The sequence below is a fragment of the Schistocerca piceifrons genome, chromosome 1, assembly GCF_021461385.2.
Source record: "Schistocerca piceifrons isolate TAMUIC-IGC-003096 chromosome 1, iqSchPice1.1, whole genome shotgun sequence".
NCBI lineage: Eukaryota > Metazoa > Arthropoda > Insecta > Orthoptera > Acrididae > Schistocerca > Schistocerca piceifrons.
The window spans coordinates 1,171,300,691-1,171,322,580 of NC_060138.1; the positions used below are offsets into that span (position 1 = coordinate 1,171,300,691).

At 43.0% G+C, this 21,890-nt stretch overlaps 1 pseudogene; it reads left to right on the top strand.

The window, feature by feature from the left end:
* The first annotated feature begins 1,699 nt into the window (after window positions 1-1,699).
* On the top strand, window positions 1,700-1,817 carry LOC124723213 (annotated as a pseudogene).
* Window positions 1,818-21,890: the final 20,073 nt, after the last annotated feature.

Below are 21,890 nucleotides of genomic sequence, written 5' to 3' on the forward strand. Positions count from 1 at the left end.
CAATGGCTGGCAATGGAAGACTGATGATACAGCAACGATCGGCAATTGTGTTACTTTTTCATGAAACGAAAAGCCTTGTTGTGACTCAGAGGCGTTTTCGACAACAGTTTAACGCACGATGGGTCCCTTGCAACAAGACCATCCACAGGTTGTACGATAAATTCGTACAGGAAGGAACAGTACTGAAGCGAAGCGACCTCGGCCTAAGCCTGTTTGTTCGCCGGACAATATTGAAGCGGTACGAGTTGCTGTACAGAGAAGTCCCGGGAAATCGTGTAGAAAGGCAGCAGTGCAATTGGGAATATCCAGACGCTCCGTTCAACGCATTCTTAAAAGTGACCTCCATATGTACCCATACAAGATGACCTGTGCACAGAAGCTTACTGAATAACACAAGCAGCAGATACTACTGTCTGCTCAGTGGGCGGAGGATAGGGAAGAAACTCTCAACGACGTTTGGTTTTCAGTCAGACGAGGCGCATTTTCATTTAGACGGTGTGGTTAACAAACAAAATGTATGCTTTTGGGCCACTGAAAACCCATGAACGACAACATTATGCTCCGAGGATTACAGCGTGGGCAGCAATTTCCAATCACGGACTTATTGGACCCTTTTTCTTTGAAGAAACTGTGAACAGTGGGCGTTATTTGAGCATGCTTCGCAATAGCTTCATTCCACAGCTTCTTGCTACTGCCTTGCCCTTCAACACGCAGTGGTTCATGCAAGATGGAGCAAGACCGCATACTGCAAACACTGTGTTGGAGTTTTTACACGAGCATTTCGACATGCGGATTATTTCACTCAGGTTTCCAGGTCGCTTCAATGACGGACAAAATTGGCCCCTCCCCCCATTAGTCCAGGCCTCAATCCATTTGACTTTTTTCTTTGGGGATACCTAAAGGAAAAAATATTCCCGAAACGTCCACGTGATTTAATGGAGCTCAGAAAACTTATTCTTCAAGCTTTGCAGTGAAATTACGGAAGACATGTGCCGTGGGAAAATCACTAACTTCAGTGTTCGTTTGAAGGAAGTTAGGAAACGAAATGATGGACATATTGAGCATGTGCTGAGTTAGAACAAATCTCCATGGACGGCTCTTCATTGTAGTATATGTTCCTTTCAGATTGTATTGACAATAAAGTTTATATTCAAAAACAAAATGGTAACACATTTCGTGCGCCACCCTGTATATCACGCTGCCCCGTGTCGCGACCACGTCCGCGGTCGTTGTGCTCACGAAGCGTGTGGAGGAACGTCACGCTACACGGGTGTGGATTCAGCCAAGGGAAGCAGCTGGACCGAGCGTCAACGTGAGGAAGTTTGGCAAACGTGAGCACAGGTGCACTTGTTCACGCGGCAGCGACGAACGATAGCACGAAGAAATCTGTACGCTTTGCAGAGCTGGTATGCTGCGAAATATATTTTTTTTAATGACTCGTGAGATGCATGCTTGCACAGAGATGCGCGTGTAGGAAAAATTCAGCTGAAATCACCGCTCGATAGACATCGTTTCTGCAGTCGCATTGCTGAATCGTCGAAAGTTGTGAGTCCAGTTCTAGATGCACTGCGTAGAGAAAGGATTAGGAAATAAATAGTTAAGAATGGGGGAGTGCATGGAATGAAATGAATAATAAATAGAAATACAACATTTTCTGTTTAAAAAAGAAAGTAATATAATTTTTTATAATTCATTTTAAGGCGACGGCCTTCCCGCAACGGATACACCGGTTCTCGTGAGATCACCGAAGTTAAGCGCTGTCGGGCGTGGTCGGCACTTGGATGGGTGACCATCTAGGCAGCCATGCGCTATTGCCATTTTTCGGGGTGCACTCAGCCTCGTGATGCCAATTGAGGAGCTACTCGACCGAATAGTAGCGGCTTAGGTCAAGAATACCATCTTACGACCGGGAAAGCGGTGTGCTGACCCCACGCCATTCCTCTCGTCGTCCTGCACCGAGGATGACACGGCGGCCGGATGGTCCCGGTAGGCCACTCGTAGCCTGAAGACGGAGTGCTTTTTTTTAATCCATTTTAGTAACATTTTTACATTTTGATGGACAGACATGTAAAAATACCGCAGACATTTAGTGTCTTGAGCATTCCAAGGCATGGATATCCGTAGGTACGGTTAGTTTGTTGGTTGATTTGGGGGAGGGGAGCAAACAGCGAGGTCATCGGTTCCATCGGATTAGGGAAGGAAGTCGGCCATTTCGAAGGAACTATGGCGGCATTTGCCTGAAGCGATTTAGGAAAATCACGGAAAACGTAAATCAGGTTGGCTCAAAAAAATGGTTCAAATGGCTCTGAGCACTATGGGACTTAACTTCTGAGGTCATCAGTCCCCTACAACTTAGAACTACTTAAACCTAACTAACCTAAGGACATTTATTTATTGCCAAACCTAAGGACATTACACACATCCATGCCCGAGGCAGGATTCGAACCTGCGACCGTAGCGGTCTCGCGGTTTCAGATTGTAGCGCCTAGAACCGCTCGGCCACTCCGGCCGGCAATCAAGATGGCTGGACGAGGGTTTCAACCGTCGTCCTTCCGAATGCGAGTCCAGTATGTTAACCACTGCGGTCGATCGGTCGGTCGGCACTCGGCGGGTATGCTGGACCGGTTCTTGGAAAGAGTATGTTACCGATGACGTCGTGGCTTTTCCCCGCCTCTCCCCCTCTGACAAAAAAGAATTTGCCCTATGTATAGAATGGCGAGAGATTCAAACATTTGACGGGAAATTAAAAAAATAGTCCAGTTGCGCTAGTCGTGAAAGTAGAGTTGGCGATCTAGACATGAATAGGTGGGAAATTCAAAATGGTGCATTGTTATGCTGGCTGACTTGAAATATTGGGACAGGCTCTATGACGTCACAGTCCAAGACTAGGAACACTGGGACAGGCTGTATCACGCCAGAATACAAGCTGACGGACCTCGATAAAACATGGCCGATGTGGAATTGTGGCGCAGTCTTAGTATGACATCACAATCCAAGATTTGGAATACTGGTGCAGTCTTATTATGGCGTCAGAATAAAAGATGGCGATGCAGGGTGGAATACTGAGGGAGGAAATCCAAGACTGAGTACTGGCACCAGCGTAACTATGACGTGAGCGTTTTGCGTGCAGGTGCAAGCCTGACTGCTGACATGTTTTCCCTTTAAGCTACTAGTCTCTCTCATGTGCGTAGTCTGTGTCCACATTAACACCCACTGAGGCAGAGTGAGGGAGTCCGCCCACACCGTCCCTGCATCACACCGCCACCCTGCGCTAGCACTCGACAGGCACCCACTGGAGGCTGTAGACTCAACACGTCGCCCAGGCCAGAGCTGAGAGCTGCCACCCGGACTCACCGAGTGCCTCACATGTTGCGCAAAGTGTCCGTATGCGACTGCTCAGTATCCTTCCACCATGATGCGACGACCAAGCGATTCACATTCCACCTACACTATGCCACCAGAACCAGGCAGCTCTGACTTACTCCCCCAGCATGCTGGCTGGTAGGAACACTCGCATCTTAATTTAAACAAATACCTTGCTGCGTCAAGCTGCCTTTTCTGCGATTGCAAAGTTCATGATCACCAGACCGGTCGAGGTGTCCGCCACCACCCTGTCCATGGTACCTCTGCTAACAGCCAAGTTAGTTATTTACACCATGAGCCATGTGTGGCAAATGTTCGTGCCATCTCTTATTGCACGCCCTTTTTATACCGTACTGCCGCCTCGTTATGCTCATTTTCAATTACTGGTGTTGGAAGTCTTCATATTGGGGTAGTGGCAGCTATTAAACATGAATAAAATACAGGGTGATTCAAAAAGAATACCACAACTTTAGGAATTTAAAACTCTGCAACGACAAAAGGCAGAGCTAAGCACTATCTGTCGGCGAATTAAGGGAGCTATAAAGTTTCATTTAGTTGTACATTTGTTCGCCATTTCAGCCAATAAAGTTTTTGGTCCCTTTTCCTTCGAAGGTGCTACTGTAACTGGACTACAGTATCTGGAGATGTTAGAGAATTGGCTGTTCCCTCAGCTCGAACAAGAAGCACAACAATTCATATTTCAGCAGGATGGAGCGCCACCACATTGGCACTTATCTGTCCGTAACTACCTGAACGTCAACTACCCGAGGCGATGGATCGGCCGCCAGGCAGCCCGTGACAGAGCACGTCATCACTGGCCTCCAAGAAGCCCTGATCTTACCCCCTGCGATTTTTTCTTATGGGGGTATGTTAAGGATATGGTGTTTCGGCCACCTCTCCCAGCCACCATTGATAATTTTAAACGAGAAATAACAGCAGCTATCCAAACTGTTACGCCTGATATGCTACAGAGAGTGTGGAACGAGTTGGAGTATCGGGTTGATATTGCTCGTGTGTCTGGAGGGGGCCATACTGAACATCTCTGAACTTGTTTTAGAGTGAAAAAAAACCTTTTTAAATACTCTTTGTGATGATGTATAACAGAAGGTTATATTTGTTTCTTTCATTAAATACACATTTTTAAAGTTGTGGTATTCTTTTTGAATCACTCTGTATATTAATGTGACAGTGGCCGCTAACTACCACTACTGCTGAGTCAAAAGCGATATTGTAAATAACTTGTATTTATTGTAAATTATCTCACGATAGAAATTAGATCATATTGAACAAATCATGAATGAAAACAAATTGTACACTGTTCTTAGATATACTACACTGGTAAGACTGGCTCTCAGCTCTTAATGTTAAGTTGATGCGAAGTTAGAATTTAATTATGCCCCTGGATAAGCAAATGGTAAATGCGATCTGACTGCATTCCTATAATCTCTTTTGTGTCTGAAATAATACGTACTTCGGACACCACCACCAAGAAACAAACCAAACAACATGCAAAAAGACAAATAACCAATAATGAATCGTAAGCAAAACTGCACGGATGCTCAGTGGATGGGAAGAACACGATCCAACAACTATTTCTGAACTTCACTGCCGCTGCTGCAAGTTTTACAGTACCGTCTACCAGTGTGCTGGCTCCGTCGATACTGCTGGGGCGACGACTGCACCTGCGAAGTCGCTGAATTAAGGTAAGTCTCTCAAATATCTTGAGCAGAATAAGCTGCTCAGAAACTACTAATACCACAAGCCTTATCTTTCCTCTAAAAGGTATACAACGCTTTCAAGGCTGGCTCAAGAACCTTTAAGGTGCAACCCAGTGTGTCTTGCACTAACGTGCAATACCAGTATGATAACTCTGTGCACTGGTTGACTACGTTCAATGATGACTGCCAGCCTATAAGGCGGAATCAACTGCAGTTATACTAGTAGTCAATGCAAAGCCTATCGTGGGCGCTGATGTCCTACTGTAGCTGCAGACTCTAGATCGTACACAGCACAGTCTTCAGAATCTAAGTCCCTATCTCAGAGCTACCGAACTTTTGCGACTGTCCGCTTTCACGGCACCAGACTAGAGATGGGTCGAACTCGTTCATTCCCGTGAACTACTTCATTCATTTCACTCTTTGCCGTGAAGCGTTCAAATGAAGTAGTTCATTCATGAAGTCCGGAAGCCTGGCGAAGTTGCCCAGTTCGCCGCGGCTACGCTCGCTTCGCCTCGCTCGTACAATAAAGCTTCATAATTTTACCAACAGATGGCCGAACTATGCAGTAACGTGCACGCAACGTTTTACACACACACAGAGTCTGAGCTAACTTAAATAGAGCATGGTCGAAGGGGACAAAGGAAAGATAAACAGAGAAGCCTGTCACATATAAAGAAGGTATTACATTTAATTTTGCTCGACATTTTCTCATGAAGCGCCCAACAAAGTCTTTATCTGCAAAGTGAAACATTATTTTTTGTATTCATGGACTGAAAACTAGGGCTACCAACGAAATGCAGTCCAATTTTATGTTCCTTTTAAAATTTAATCCAAAATAGAATGAGTATGTTTACCACTGTCACAAAGTCTATATATCTACCTTAAGTAATGATTCACAAGTTTTCATGTAGATTTTATTTTTGTTGATAATAATAACCCTCCAGATTCAAAACGTAAACTGGCACCTGTAGTCATTAGCACGATTTCAGGTAAAATTCCTCTTTGAGTGTTATTAACAAACCTTTTATTTTCATGTTGGCTGTGCGTGCTAACACAGTCAGCCTCTTAATTTGTATCTGAATATTCATTTGTCCGCAAGTGCTGCCAACGGTAGGCTACCGGTAGACGCGAAGTATAACTAAACTGCACAAATAGTCACGGGTAATGATGTCAGCACTGCAGGAAGCAGCTGACGCTGCCTTCCCCTCGCCCCTCACATCCACAACCGATCGCAAACGTATCGTTTCCCACAAACGCCGCGCGATTCGTCGACAGGTAATAGAGGGGAGAATGAGTGACGTAGCGCCGATGTAATGGGATGAGGGAGAGGGGAAGAGAGTGAGTGAACTAGAAAAAAGTGTGGAGTGTGTTATCTGTGAAGAGTTTGAAGTACCAGTTCATTGAAATTGAGTGGTTAGTTCACACTTCACTGGAGTGAAGCGTTCATTTGAAGGAGTCATTCGCGAGCTCCCCCTCACTACACCAGACGCTCTCCCCTGCCTCATTCTGCACGATGCTCTTGCGACAATCTTGCCGCCAAACTCTAATCAGCCAATCCCGACACTGCAAAGGCCTCCCACATCTCCCTCGCGGAGTGATACAATTTCTCCACCTATCCAAAAATTTCTCTGTTCAAACAGTGGCCGTTGACCTTCGGCGTTTCCCGCACTTTCTTATGAACTGCCCATCAGAGCTCAGCCCATTTGCCGCTAAAACAGCAGGCGACCGGGCAGCGCCAGCGCGTACGTTGGACACTCTCTGTCTGCTCGACATTTCCCATCTCTCTCTCACCTGGCACCCGGCGGTGTTCCTTTTGATGCTTGCCGGTCAGCGGCCGCAGCCACTGGAACCCCCGGCCCCCGCACACTACTCTTCCGGCACAGCCTCCCCGGCTGTGCCCTTCCACTCCTCGCCTCCACTGGCAAATTTACTTTGCTTACACCTACAGCATGCAACTAAATATTACTATTACCAAACCCCGTCTTATTTCAGACATGTGTTTAATCATCACGTATCTCTCTTCCTAATCCATCTAATAAGACTAATTAATCATTACGTGGGTTTATTTACTTCAAACATGCAGAGTAATATGCGAAATGAACGTCATAAATGAAAGCCACCTTTCAGTGTCACTAGTTGCTGCCTTGCCTGCCCGTGAGTGGCAGCAGCAGCGCTTATCGACAATGGGATTGCTATTAGTTCCAGGTCGTCGTGTGTCGTCGGGGGGGGGGGGGGGGGGGAGTTAGAACGCGTCAGTAATCCAGTTCGGACTGGGCAATGAAGTCAGTTGGGACGCACCAGTAGTTGAGTCCGGACCTGGCAGTCAGACTGTTGGGACGCGGCAGAAGTTCGGTTGGGTTGGAGCGGCAGTGAGGTTCGGATAGCCATGACTCGCCCGACCGTTGAGGCACACACGGCTGGGGACGGTCTTGTTTGATCGTCGGTTGGTCGTCTTACCGGACGACGTGTACTTGCTCACCGATCGCTTATGGGTTGGCGAAGTGTATGTCTCAACTCGTGGTTCGTCCTGGTGATTGCACAGTTACTGCTTTTTAGCATTGGTCGCGTTCTTCGTCCAAGTGTTTGCGAAATTGTGTGTAGCCTGGGATGTTCATTGCCCAGTTATTTTAGTACTGTCTCCATGTTGGCGCAGTCCAACTCGTGATTCGTCCTTGTTTTGCTCTGTCACTGCCGTTAGCACTGCCTAGTTCTTCGCGCAAGTGTTGGCGAAACTGTGTGAAGTTTATGTGGTTTGACTGACAAGTTATTTAAAGGTTGTCGGCGTACTGCCTCTGAATTGGTCGGTTGGCGTAGAGTAGCGAGGAATATAGCCATCACTCGCCCGACGATTGCCGACACACACATTTGAGTGACAACGACCTTGCTTGGCCGTTTGGTCGGTCGTCTGATTAGACGACGTGTATTTGGACCGTCCACCGCTTATGGGTTGTCTGTGATCCGATCTGATTGTTATTCCAGTCTCCGCTGTTAGCATCGTTTGAGTTTTGGTGCAAGTGTGGAGCGAAACTGATCTTGACCATTGATCTGTTGTCTGTCTGTCGGTTGGGTTCCCAGCGGATTGAAAATGGTTGGGCCGACTGCCTGTCTCACCTGAGCCAGCGTTAGTGTTTGAATTCCAGGCCGACCCTCGAACATCTGAGCGCCCTTGGGTGTACTGCCATATATTTTTTTAATTGGTTCTTGTTGTTTGTACCTGTATGGCTTCTAGCCGATTTTTTTAAAAATTAGAGTTGTCTTGCTCTTAAGGCCTCCAGCCTAGTTTAAAGTACTGTTTCACGTAGGCCCTTTGGCATTTTAAAAAATTTTAATGTTGTTGAATTTTAACTCGTGGACCTTCAGCCGATTTTGAGTTTGAGTTGTTTTGCTCTTAAGGCCTTCAGCGTGAATTAAAGAACTTTTTCACGTAAGGCCTTTAGTATTTTTTAAAAAAATTATGTTATGGAGTTTTTAAGTGTTAGGCCTTCAGCCGATTTGAATTTAATTTGTTTACTTCAGCCTAACTAAAGAACTGTTTTAAGATGAAGCTTGCCAGTTAAATTTCTGATTATGCTTACGTTTTAAGTTATTGGCCTTCAGCCGTTTTTAAATTAAAATGGCTTTCAGCCGGCAATTAAGTCCCGAAGATTAAAGCTGTGTGTTAAAAAAAATTTTTGGGGGCTCTTGAAATGTTTGATCAAATAATCTACATCTACATCTACATCTATACTCCGCGAGCCACCTTACGGTGTGTGGCGGAGGGTACTTATTGTACCACTATCTGATCCCCCCTTCCCTGTTCCATTCACGAATTGTGCGTGGGAAGAACGACTGCTTGTAAGTCTCCGTATTTGCTCTAATTTCTCGGATCTTTTCGTTGTGATCATTACGCGAGATATATGTGGGCGGTAGTAATATGTTGCCCATCTCTTCCCGGAATGTGCTCTCTCGTAATTTCGATAGTAAACCTCTCCGTATTGCGTAACGCCTTTCTTGAAGTGTCCGCCACTGGAGCTTGTTCAGCATCTCCGTAACGCTCTCGCGCTGACTAAATGTCCCCATGACGAATCGCGCTGCTTTTCGCTGGATCATGTCTATCTCTTTTATTAATCCAACCTGGTAAGGGTCCCATACTGATGAGCAATACTCAAGAATCGGACGAACAAGCGTTTTGTAAGCTACTTCTTTCGTCGATGAGTCACATTTTCTTAGAATTCTTCCTATGAATCTCAACCTGGCGCCTGCTTTTCCCACTATTTGTTTTATGTGATCATTCCACTTCAGATCGCTCCGGATAGTAACTCCTAAGTATTTTACGGTCGTTACCGCTTCCAATGATTTACCACCTATGGCATAATCGTACTGGAATGGATTTCTGCCCCTATGTATGCGCATTATATTACATTTATCTACGTTTAGGGAAAGCTGCCAGCTGTCGCACCATGCATTAATCCTCTGCAGGTCCTCCTGGAGTACGTACGAGTCTTCTGATGTTGCTACTTTCTTGTAGACAACCGTGTCATCTGCAAATAGCCTCACGGAGCTACCGATGTTGTCAACTAAGTCATTTATGTGTATTGTAAACAATAAAGGTCCTATCACGCTTCCCTGCGGTACTCCCGAAATTACCTCTACATCTGCAGATTTTGAACCGTTAAGAATGACATGTTGTGTTCTTTCTTCTAGGAAATCCTGAATCCAATCACAAACCTGGTCCGATATTCCGTAAGCTCGTATTTTTTTCACTAAACGTAAGTGCGGAACCGTATCAAATGCCTTCCTGAAGTCCAGGAATACGGCATCAATCTGCTCGCCAGTGTCTACGGCACTGTGAATTTCTTGGGCAAATAGGGCGAGCTGAGTTTCACATGATCTCTGTTTGCGGAATCCATGTTGGTTATGATGAAGGAGATTTGTATTATCTAAGAACGTCATAATACGAGAACACAAAACATTTTCCATTATTCTACAACAGATTGACGTAAGCGAAATAGACCTACAATTATTCGCATCTGATTTATGACCCTTCTTGAAAATGGGAACGACCTGCGCTTTCTTCCAGTCGCTAGGTACTTTACGTGCTTCCAGCGATCTACGATAAATTGCTGATAGAAAGGGGGCAAGTTCTTTACCATAATCACTGTAGAATCTTAAGGGTATCTCGTCTGGTCCGGATGCTTTTCCGCTACTAAGTGATAGCAGTTGTTTTTCAATTCCGATATCGTTTATTTCAATATTTTCCATTTTGGCGTCCGTGCGACGGCTGAAGTCAGGGACCGTGTTACGATTTTCCGCAGTGAAACAGTTTCGGAACACTGAATTCAGTATTTCTGCCTTTCGTTCGAGTGTAACTGACAGCCCCTTATTTTGGCCACTTTCCACAATTTATACTATCTGTCGTGTCCTGCGGCTTTAGCAGGGCGTCTCACACCACACCGGAGAGGGCCTCTTCCAGTAAGCTCAGCACCGAAGCAGGGCCAGGTACGGTGTGTGTGTGTGTGTGTGTGTGTGTGTGTGTGTGTGTGTGTGTGTGTGAAATCTTATGGGACTTAACTGCTAAGGTCATCAGTCCCTAAGCCTACACACTACTTAACCTAAATTATCCTAAGGACAAACACACACACACCCTTGCCAGAGGGAGGACTCGAACCTCCGCCGGGACCAGCCGCACAGTCCATGACTGCAGCGCCTGAGACCGCTCGGCTAATCCCGCGCGGCCAGGGCCAGGTACACTGCTACCATAACCACCTCGTCAGTATTGTAGCAAGCTCCTTGTCTCCGAGACACCAACTTCGCTGCTGTACTATGCTCGTAAGACTCGCCACAAATTTGTGAGTGCAATGTATGACATCACAGAACCGTACACATCTCTGTGCCGCCACACCTTAAGTTAAAGTCCAAACTGTTGGCTCAAACAGCAGGAGTCTAAGAGTGTTTCCCCGTACCGTCACCCGACTTCTTCCGTTGTCCCTGAGTAAGCAGGGGCGCCGGCCGTAGCGGCAACTGCAGCACACGGTCCTGTGGCCGGTCATCCCCCACGCCTTGCTCGAGGACAGGCTTTGTCACGCTAGCAGGGCGGAGAGAGAAAGCTGCCTGCATCTATAAATACATCGCGATCGTATGATTCACGCGACGCGACGCGTCTACACCGGCTGGCGCAGTTAAGGCCGGTTCCCACTAGAGCGCGGCAGCACGTCGTGCGGCAACGGCAGCGGCAAGCGTTTTCCGCTTTGACGCGGCGGCTCGCGGCATTGGCGTTCCCATCTGGAAGCGGCAGACGCTAGCGGTAGCCAGTGGACAGCCACTGAGGTGCGGGGTGGGAACCACTGAAACGCCCGGTGCGTTTGATTAACTGCATCTTACACCTACATGAAGGAAAGACGAAGTTGGGTGAAGACATACCAATTTTTCATTTTCTGTACAATGTACTCTTTCACATATTTCATTATTCATGTTTTCTCATTTCACCATAAACAGATTTCATGACTACCGTTCATGATTTTTCACTATCTCCTAACATATTGAAACAATATACGACAAAAGAGATTATGCAGATAGTTAAGCGAGACAAAAATTTAAAATGATACTGTAGCATGCACAGGAAAACAGTAAGAACACAAAGCCTTGGGGGAAGGGTTGAAAGTGGAAGCCACCTGATAGAATTTCGCACAGAGCATAATGTAATCATCGCCAGCACCTAGCTTAAGAATCATGAAAGAATAATACATATTTGGAACAAAGTTTTCGAAACCAGATTTTAAATTGTAAGACATTTCCCGGTGCAGACGCTAACCTACAATAATTTATTGGTTACGAGCTGCAGTTAACAGCTAAAGAGACAGTAAACGGTAGCAAATTAAGGAAATGGAACTTGAATAAGTCAAGACCCACAGTTTTTCGATAATCTTAAAGTTCCCGTAATGCAACGACTGACTGAAACAAAGGAAGGAATCCGCTAGAATACGAATGGATATTTTTGAGAGAAGAAGTGGTGAATGCAGCAGAGTATGTGAACGGGAAGAAGGTACAGAAGAAATCGTTAGATAAAACGCGATATATTAAATTTGACCAGAGGGAAAAATATAAAAATGCAGCAAATAAAGTAGGCCATGGGAAATAGAAATGTCTAAACATGACGTTGACAGAAAGTCCAAAATTGCAGCGCGATTTTGCACTTGGAAAACATAGGGGAATGAAAATGAGAAAGAACAAAGAAAACTTTGCTCAAAGGACAAGCAACTGTCAAGAACTCATTTGGCAAGCCAGAACTAAGCAAATAAGAGAAGGCTAGAAAGTGGAAGGAATATGTAGAGAGGAGAGGTGGAGGGGTTGTACAAAATAACATAAGCACAATGTTAGATTCGTGTGATCTGTCTGAACACGCAAGGCAATACTGATCCTACCACTTACCAAAGTAGACAGACTGAAGAACTGCGAAACTGTGTTTACATCATTTGCATGTTTAGAGAATGGTTTTGACAATTTTAATTAAAACATTCTTTGAAGCTCTGGAGATGTCATCGATAAAACACAGGGCCGCAAGATTATCTACAACTTGTACAGAAACCAAACTGCATTTCTAAGATTTCAATGACTTGAAAGGGAAGCAGTAATTGAGAAGGCAGAAGTAGAGAGGATATAAAATGAAGACTGTGAATAGCAAGGAAAGCATTCTGAAAAAGAAAATTTGTTCATATCGAATATAAATTCTAATGATTGGGTACTATTTTACAAAGGTATTTGTGTCGAGTGCAGTACTTGTGTGGAGTGCAGCTTTGTATGTAAGTGAAACGTGGGCGATGAACACTTCTTTCAAAAAGACAATGGACGCTTTCAAAACGTGGTGATCAATAAGAATGAGGTATGAGGATCGTGTAACTAAAGAAGAGGTACAGAATTAAATAGAGAAGGAAGAGGAAATTACGGCACAGCTTTGACTACAAGAGGGGTAAGTTGACAGGACATATTATAAGGCGTCAAAGAGTGAGGACAAAGGGGTTGCTTGATAGTAATCTGATAATAATCATCTGTTGAAATGCTATTCTACTATTTTATCTATTAATGTAAGCAGTGAATTTACTCTTCCATGCACTCCTCCACAAAACATTTAAACCAAAACTGAAATCAGCTGAACACCAAATCTTTCAACCACTGTCTGACAACTACTGCATTCACTATCAACTTTCTATAACTATCACTGGCTAGCCACACACACATACAGATATGAGGAGAACAGAAATAAACAAACATTAGTTTTCAGCATATAATTCTTTAGGTTGGCAACATGTACATAAACAAACCAAACAGGAAGGGACATGAGGCGAACACACTGTAGTTACGACTTCAAATCAGTGTTTTCGGTAAAATGTCTACAGCTATTGACATAAGAAAAACGAGCGAACACGAAAATGTGGTTCAAATGGCTCTGACAAGGGAACCTCCCCATCGCACCCCCCCCAGATTTAGTTGTAAGTTGGCACAGTGGATAGGCCTTGAAAAACTGAACACAGATCGATAGAGAAAACAGGAAGAAGTTGTCTGGAACTATGAAAAAATAAGCAAAATATGCAAACTGAGTAGTCCATGAGCAAGATAGGCAATATCAAGGACAGTGTAACCATACGAGCGCCGTGATCCCGTGGTTAGCGTGAGCAGCTGCACAACGAAAGGTCCTTGGTCCAAATCTCCCCTCAAGTGAGGAATTTTCTTCCTTTATTTTCGCAAAGTTATGATCTGTCCGTTCGTTCATTGACGTCTCTGTTCAGTGTAATAAGTTTAGTGTCTGTGTTTTGCGACCGCACCGCAAAACCGTGCGATTAGTAGACGAAAGGACGTGCCTCTCCAATGGGGACCGAAAACATTTGATCGCATGGTCATAGGTCAACCGATTCCTCCGCAGGAAAACACGTCTGATATATTATATACGACACTGGTGACAGCATGTGCGTCACATGACAGGAATCGAGGCCAACGAGAAAGACAGGCCGCGCCGCGTACGTCACACAGAGGATGTCACGTGACCGGCAGCGTCCTAACATCTTGTCACTTCAGAACATATAGCACCTCTTTCTAAAATGCGTCCACGAAAGTTTTATATGAATTAAAGTTGTGCTGGGTACACATATACTAGATTTCTGAATACTGGTAAACTTCGATGCGAGATATACTTAGAAACCTAGCAATCAAGAACACTGATGTAGGCACACGTATTTAATAGCTGAAAAACAGCAGGTCTGGCATGACAAATAAAACATATGCATCCCAATTACGAGTTTATTCAATTTGTTTGCTTACTAACCAAGCACAGTTTACGTCTAGATGTATGTGGTTTTAGACATTTTTGTCTCCAGTAACCGGTAAAGTAATTACACTTCACAATAATTGCATGAAGGAAAAGAAAGAATGTGTACAGATTTTTATCTAAAATGCAGTTACAGACAACTAATTTTCGACAGGCTCTCACATAGAATTCCATTCATAACATTATTTGTAAGCGTATGAACATTTCTAACAGATAGCGAAATATTCAAATCATAATGATCGAAACAAGTTAAAAGATAGACGTGTCGTAGGCATTTTCGTTCTAGATTACATTCACGCAAGGCACAGAGAAATATAGGTAGACCGCCTTTGCTTTCAGTAGGTGTTTTTTTCCTCACACGAAAGAAAATGTGAGCAGCCGATATTTTTCCTCTTATATTTCGCCGAATTTTCTCCAAGGTGTTTCATTTTTAATGAGTGAAAATTTAATTACAAAAGATGCTCATCTCTACAGAATGATTTCGACGAAGTTGTGCATTATGCCACAGTTTTGACAACACTTGTAGGGCGATCACCTGAACGTAATAGATGTACCTTATTTCCTGTTTTGCACAAATGCCACGTTGTTTCTAAGAGGCATAATAAAATTGCTTATATTAAATACTCTAAGACAGGAATTATTACGTTCTTGGATACGAACAAACCTAATGTATCGAATTGTCAGAAGCAAATTCTCACCTGTATTTTTCTTGCATATTTTATTCATTGCAATTACAAAAAGGCACCTGATAATGAGGAAGAGGTTTCCTCGAAACAGGTTGTGCAAAATAAAGTAACTTGTATCATATTTATGCACCATTTCAGTGCAGTAATGTGTTCATTGTAAATAAGTATTACAGTAGTTCTACTACCTTGTAAATTAATAAAAAACTTTTTTATTATAAATTCAGTGCATTAGTATTTGTAAAATGACTCTTAGTGTTCATTAAAAAATGACGATCATTCCACTTGGGACCTGTGGAATGGTACATTAGCTTATTTGTTTTAGTTGTAAATATTTGTCATGTATTGTTGTTTTTCTGACATGTTCCACATCCTGGAGGACCTCCTCACTACGGATCAATTGGAATGAAAGTTAATCTAATCTAATCTAAAAACAAAAATCTCACCTGTAGTTTGACAAGAACTTGTCACTTACCTGTCTCTTGACGAAGTCAGTGTTGATGCAGATATTATGTTTATGGAATAAGGGCTGTTAGTTTTTTGGAAGAACTGCTACATCATTTCGGAGTTCTCCACAATGGAAAAATTTCTACTTGGGGTACTGACTGTGTAGTAATTTTTAATACACATTCACGAGGCTACAAAGTCAAAAAAGTACTTTCTGTCAATATATGTATTGGTTTGTGTCTGAATATGACACTACAAAATGCATAATCTAAGTTGTGTATTTTTTTCCATTTTATGCTCACTGTATATTCTAAGTAGTTCCAATATAAAATTGAACATTTACCATCTTGGATTACCAGTTTAATTCTCTACTGGCCCCCTAACTGTCAAGCAGCACCCACATATACAAATAGAAGGAACTGATGGAGAAGGAACCGTTAAAAGGAAATGAATTTCCAAATTGAAAGGACAATTTCAATTTATAAGGGGCCCTGTATCCAGGACAGTAGTATCTAAAACTTTTTTGAATGTACCCACATGTGTTTGTTGGCTTACATCTGCAACACCTGAGATAAACTATCATCAAACAGTATACTACATGTAAGTTTCCACAAATCAGCAACAAGCACTACTTGATAAACATTCAAATTTCTTTAGCTTTATGCTTTGTGTACAACACGAATTTATACAAAGGTCTCTCTGTCCTAATACCCCCCCCCCTCCAAAACACACACACACACACACACACACACACACACACACACACACAGAGAGAGAGAGAGAGAGAGAGAGAGAGAGAGAGAGAGAGAGAGAGAGAGACTTGAATATACCAAGAATAAACATCAGTAGATTTTTTTCACTTTTCACTTCATTCCTAACTGAAGTGTAGTATAGCAAGAACCAGGTATCAGACAATAATGAACAGGAACAAGCATTTCACATACATAATTTATTTTAACAAATTTGTAATGCATTTAAAAACACACATTTTCATTACTCATAACAGTTGATATTAATTGAGGTAAGATAATAGATTAGTTCATAAACATTAGGGTGGTAAATTTGTGGCATCTTTTAAACTCACTACAGTAGTGTGATAAATTTGTAAATATAATTTTACATCTTACTGTGAGCTTTCAAGTTTCCAATAGAAGTGACTCTATATGCCCCTTTGAAGGTTTTAATGAAACAAGATGTTTCAACCTATTGGTGCTATACATTTCATGGCAATACGATACTGCCTTAGGTCAATTCATTATTCATTTAATGATACTATTCTCAAAAATTTAGAGGCAGTTTACACTTCTAATAAATTCTTTACAGGCATTGTAGAAAATATGACAGAATTAGCCAAATAATCACAAAATCTGTTGCTGCCATGGATGTGACACCAAGAAAAACAAAAACATATGCTTCAATCAGACTAAATGCCTGACTATATAAAAGAAATTAGACACAAAGTTCTCCGAAAATGCTTTACAACCATATTTGCAGTATCACTACTTTATCAAACAATATTTGCAGTAGAATTTGCTTTCTCATGCTGTGTGTGTGTCTATATATATATACACTCCTGGAAATTGAAATAAGAACACCGTGAATTCATTGTCCCAGGAAGGGGAAACTTTATTGACACATTCCTGGGGTCAGATACATCACATGATCACACTGACAGAACCACAGGCACATAGACACAGGCAACAGAGCATGCACAATGTCGGCACTAGTACGGTGTATATCCACCTTTTGCAGCAATGCAGGCTGCTATTCTCCCATGGAGACGATCGTAGAGATGCTGGATGTAGTCCTGTGGAACGGTTTGCCATGCCATTTCCACCTGGCGCCTCAGTTGGACCAGCGTTCGTGCTGGACGTGCAGACCGCGTGAGACGACGCTTCATCCAGTCCCAAACATGCTCAATGGGGGACACATACGGAGATCTTGCTGGCCAGGGTAGTTGACTTACACCTTCTAGAGCACGTTGGGTGGCACGGGATACATGCGGACGTGCATTGTCCTGTTGGAACAGCAAGTTCCCTTGCCAGTCTAGGAATGGTAGAACGATGGGTTCGATGACGGTTTGGATGTACCGTGCACTATTCAGTGTCCCCTCGACGATCACCAGCGGTGTACGGCCAGTGTAGGAGATCGCTCCCCACACCATGATGCCGGGTGTTGGCCCTGTGTGCCTCGGTCGTATGCAGTCCTGATTGTGGCGCTCACCTGCACGGCGCCAAACACGCATACGACCATCATTGGCACCAAGGCAGAAGCGACTCTCATCGCTGAAGACGACACGTCTCCATTCGTCCCTCCATTCACGCCTGTCGCGACACCACTGGAGGCGGGCTGCACGATGTTGGGGCGTGAGCGGAAGACGGCCTAACGGTGTGCGGGACCGTAGCCCAGCTTCATGGAGACGGTTGCGAATGGTCCTCGCCGATACCCCAGGAGCAACAGTGTCCCTAATTTGCTGGGAAGTGGCGGTGCGGTCCCCTACGGCACTGCGTAGGATCCTACGGTCTTGGCGTGCATCCGTGCGTCGCTGCGGTCCGGTCCCAGGTCGACGGGCACTTGCACCTTCCGCCGACCACTGGCGACAACATCGATGTACTGTGGAGACCTCACGCCCCACGTGTTGAGCAATTCGGCGGTACGTCCACCCGGCCTCCCGCATGCCCACTATACGCCCTCGCTCAAAGTCCGTCAACTGCACATACGGTTCACGTCCACGCTGTCGCGGCATGCTACCAGTCTTAAAGACTGCGATGGAGCTCCGTATGCCACGGCAAACTGGCTGACATTGACGGCGGCGGTGCACAAATGCTGCGCAGCTAGCGCCATTCGACGGCCAACACCGCGGTTCCTGGTGTGTCCGCTGTGCCGTGCGTGTGATCATTGCTTGTACAGCCCTCTCGCAGTGTCCGGAGCAAGTATGGTGGGTCTGACACACCGGTGTAAATGTGTTCTTTTTTCCATTTCCAGGAGTGTATATGCAATCTGAGGTATAGATGCCAAGTGTGGAGACACTGAAGCATTTGTACCAAGATTTATTTTCTGCTACACTCTATGTATGCTACCTTATAATGACACATCTGTGTTCAATGTAATTTTAATGTAAACAAACCAGCCACAGAAACAACGTATGTATAAGCATTATGTAATTGTAGATTATATGTGTAATGTTTGCAGTCTGGACAAAAATAAAGAAATGAAAACTCAAGCAATCAAGTGGGCTACTAGTGTGCCCTGTTGCACTTTTCATTATCAGTAAAGCATGAATAGACACAAGAAATCTAACAGGAGGAATTGAATCTGTTACATTCTATTTCCTACTATGTGAAATGAACTGAATGGGAGGGTGGAGATGCAAGTATGACAAAAGAAAAAAAATAAACATACTTCACAGAGGAAATAAACAAATTCCTGACAATCCATGGTGTTTCCATGGCATTATCTGTAAGTTACTGAAAACATCATCCTCACCAACATCAGAAGCTGCAGAATCACCATTAGCAGCAGTAACAACATCAACAGCACTTTTGAGGGATGAGAAGTCAATACAAGCAACATTCTGTAGTACTGTGTGGAAACAGAAAATCATGCCTGCTCTTCATCCAAAGGATTTTTAGTCAAGGACAAAAAGAGAGAGAAACCTTCAAGGTAAGGTTTCTTAATCCTTCACCAAAATATTCTGTCCATGAGAAATAAAGTCCAGCAACTACAAGTGGAACTGCCGACTATAGACAACTCACTCGTTTGCATCACAGAAGATTGATGTAGCACACCTTACATAAGTCTTAATGGTTTAAACTCTTATAATCTAGCATTTCAGTACAGCAGAACCTTTATGCGGGATGGTGGGCCATGCATGTATGTTAAGGAAGTCCAAAATGATATTATTTCATTAAGTGGAGAAAAACATATAGAAATATCAGCCATAAACATATGGGACACAAATATGTTCCAAAGCCTAAACATATTATATATACATCGTTCTCCTAGCAGTGATATGGAAATTTTCATCACAAAACTGAACCTTCTGGGAGGTAAATGGGCAGAATATAGAAACACTTGCAACTAAAACAAAGGGTTATACATATTATATTAAACAGTAACTAGAGAGCTCACTGGAGAGTACTGTTTAAAAACTTGGGTATCCTGACAGTTCCATGTGAATACGATTTTCAAACAGTGAGATACATAAAGAAAAATATTGACCAGTACCCAACCAACAGTTGCTTTCACAAACATGGAACCACATCTGGTCACTATTTACACCTCCACAGGAAAAACAAAGTAAAAATCAAAAAATAGCATGGTACATAATGAAATAAAATTGTACAATAAGAACAGTGAGATATCTGTAAAACTTGATAACATGAGGAAGTACAAAAAAAGAAATGGTATCTGTGTAGAGGGCTTCAAACTTATGTGTCAGCCCTAAGCTTCTTCACTTTCCTTGAATCTATTTTGGACTTACTTGCCTTATCATTATGCATTTTCTCAAAATTGTTAATGAGTATCCTGTTGGCACAGAGAGATACATATTCCAGTTTACTTAACAATGTGTTGTGAAGCAAACACATACATTCAGCATTATCCACTGCTTTCACAACTTTTGACATGCATATATTCTGAGAAATGGAAAGCTGTTTACCACATGACATAAATTGCTGAAGAAAGTCATTCACAAGTAGAGAGACTGTATGCCACACTATTCCAACTGTGATCACTACTGTCTCTGTAGGCAAAGTCAGTTTACCCCTGTCCAGTTCCTTCACAAAGTTGTAAGAAGAATCTACCTCAACTTCTTTGTTCAGCTGCAACCATTCAGTACATTTGTCACACTTAGATTTCTGAAGGGCTTTCCTAGCTGCATAACCTCCTATGTATGTCAAAATAGGTAACATGTTAGGTGGAACATCATCCATACCGAAGGTGATGTCCATAATATCAGAAAAAATGCTAATGTCAATATTACGGTCTAGCTGTTGTTGGGCAGGAATTATGTGTTTCAAGTGCACATTATCATTCTGAGCTGCAAACAGTACATCATTTTTTAATCTGAATTTTCTTTCATTTTCTAAAACTTGGATGTAACTAATGTAGTAATTTGCTCCACTCAACTGTCGGTAGCACCCAAAGCGGCCCTCTAAATCATCACTTTGAAATTTTCCTAGCAATATGTAGTCAACGTCATATTTCTCAAATAAGTATGGAATTATCTGCAGAAAAGATTCAGTTGTTAATATTAAAGACTGGAATGTCTGTGATGTTAAAGCATCACTTATTGGTACAGATACTCTCCAAACTTTTAGCCAATGACACAGATTATTTAGAAATGTCACCTGATTGTCTGTTGTCTTCCTGATGGCTTCTCTGTAAGGATCATTGAATCTTTGTCCTTCAAATACACTTCTAACATTCACAATCTTCCACCAGTTCACAATCACCTGAAGGAAAGTCACTGTCTGATTTATGTGCTCAGTAACATTAGGCATATCCTTTGTTGCATGTTTCAAAGCTACTATGTTATTATCATTGAAAATTTTCAAAGCTAATTTAACATTTTGTTTTTGAATAGACGATGGATACAGTACTCTAGCTGATAGTGTGTGGCCATATTTGACTAAAGAGTTTCTTTCTTTCTCATGTACCAGCTCCAAATGCTTGTACTGTGCTGTCAATATTACTGAATGATCAGTCATGTCAGGAAACTGTAACACTTTATTAACACTTCTCTTTGTCTGCCAATTGTTCTTGATACATTTCAGAATGTGTACAGTGTCAAACATAAAAAAAAGTTTCCTGGAAGGATCTAGAGGGTGTTCAATACTGGGTTGGAGAATTCTACTGGGGGTGAACAGTTCATATACCTTCCTGTTTACACTGTTGTTATCTGCTATCAGACTAACAACTTTGAAGCCCACTCTTTCCACCATGCACAGAACATTACTGATCAAAGATTTCAGCTCTTCACTTGTCATATTAGCTACTGGTATAATTGCTACAACATCAACATATTTAGACAAAAGGGAAGAGACCATTAAAACCTGTGCTGTTTTGGCACACGTCTCAGGATGAAAAAAGGTACTCCCATGTATTGAGCCAGATTTAAATGAAAGTTGTGGTTGCACATAAATCTCATCTAACAACAGAGACACTAATAACTCATGTTTTTCTAAATATTTCACCCTGTTTTCTAAATAAGGACTCGTTTGAACTGATGAAGTGACTAGCTGGTAATTACAAATTATTTTCCGCAGGGTTCGTGGGTAGGGTAAAAACATTAAATCACATTTCCTCAAGGCATTGTATGAACTGACAGAATGTACATACAAGCAGCACGCCACTATCATGGTGTTGTTGCCATAGTGT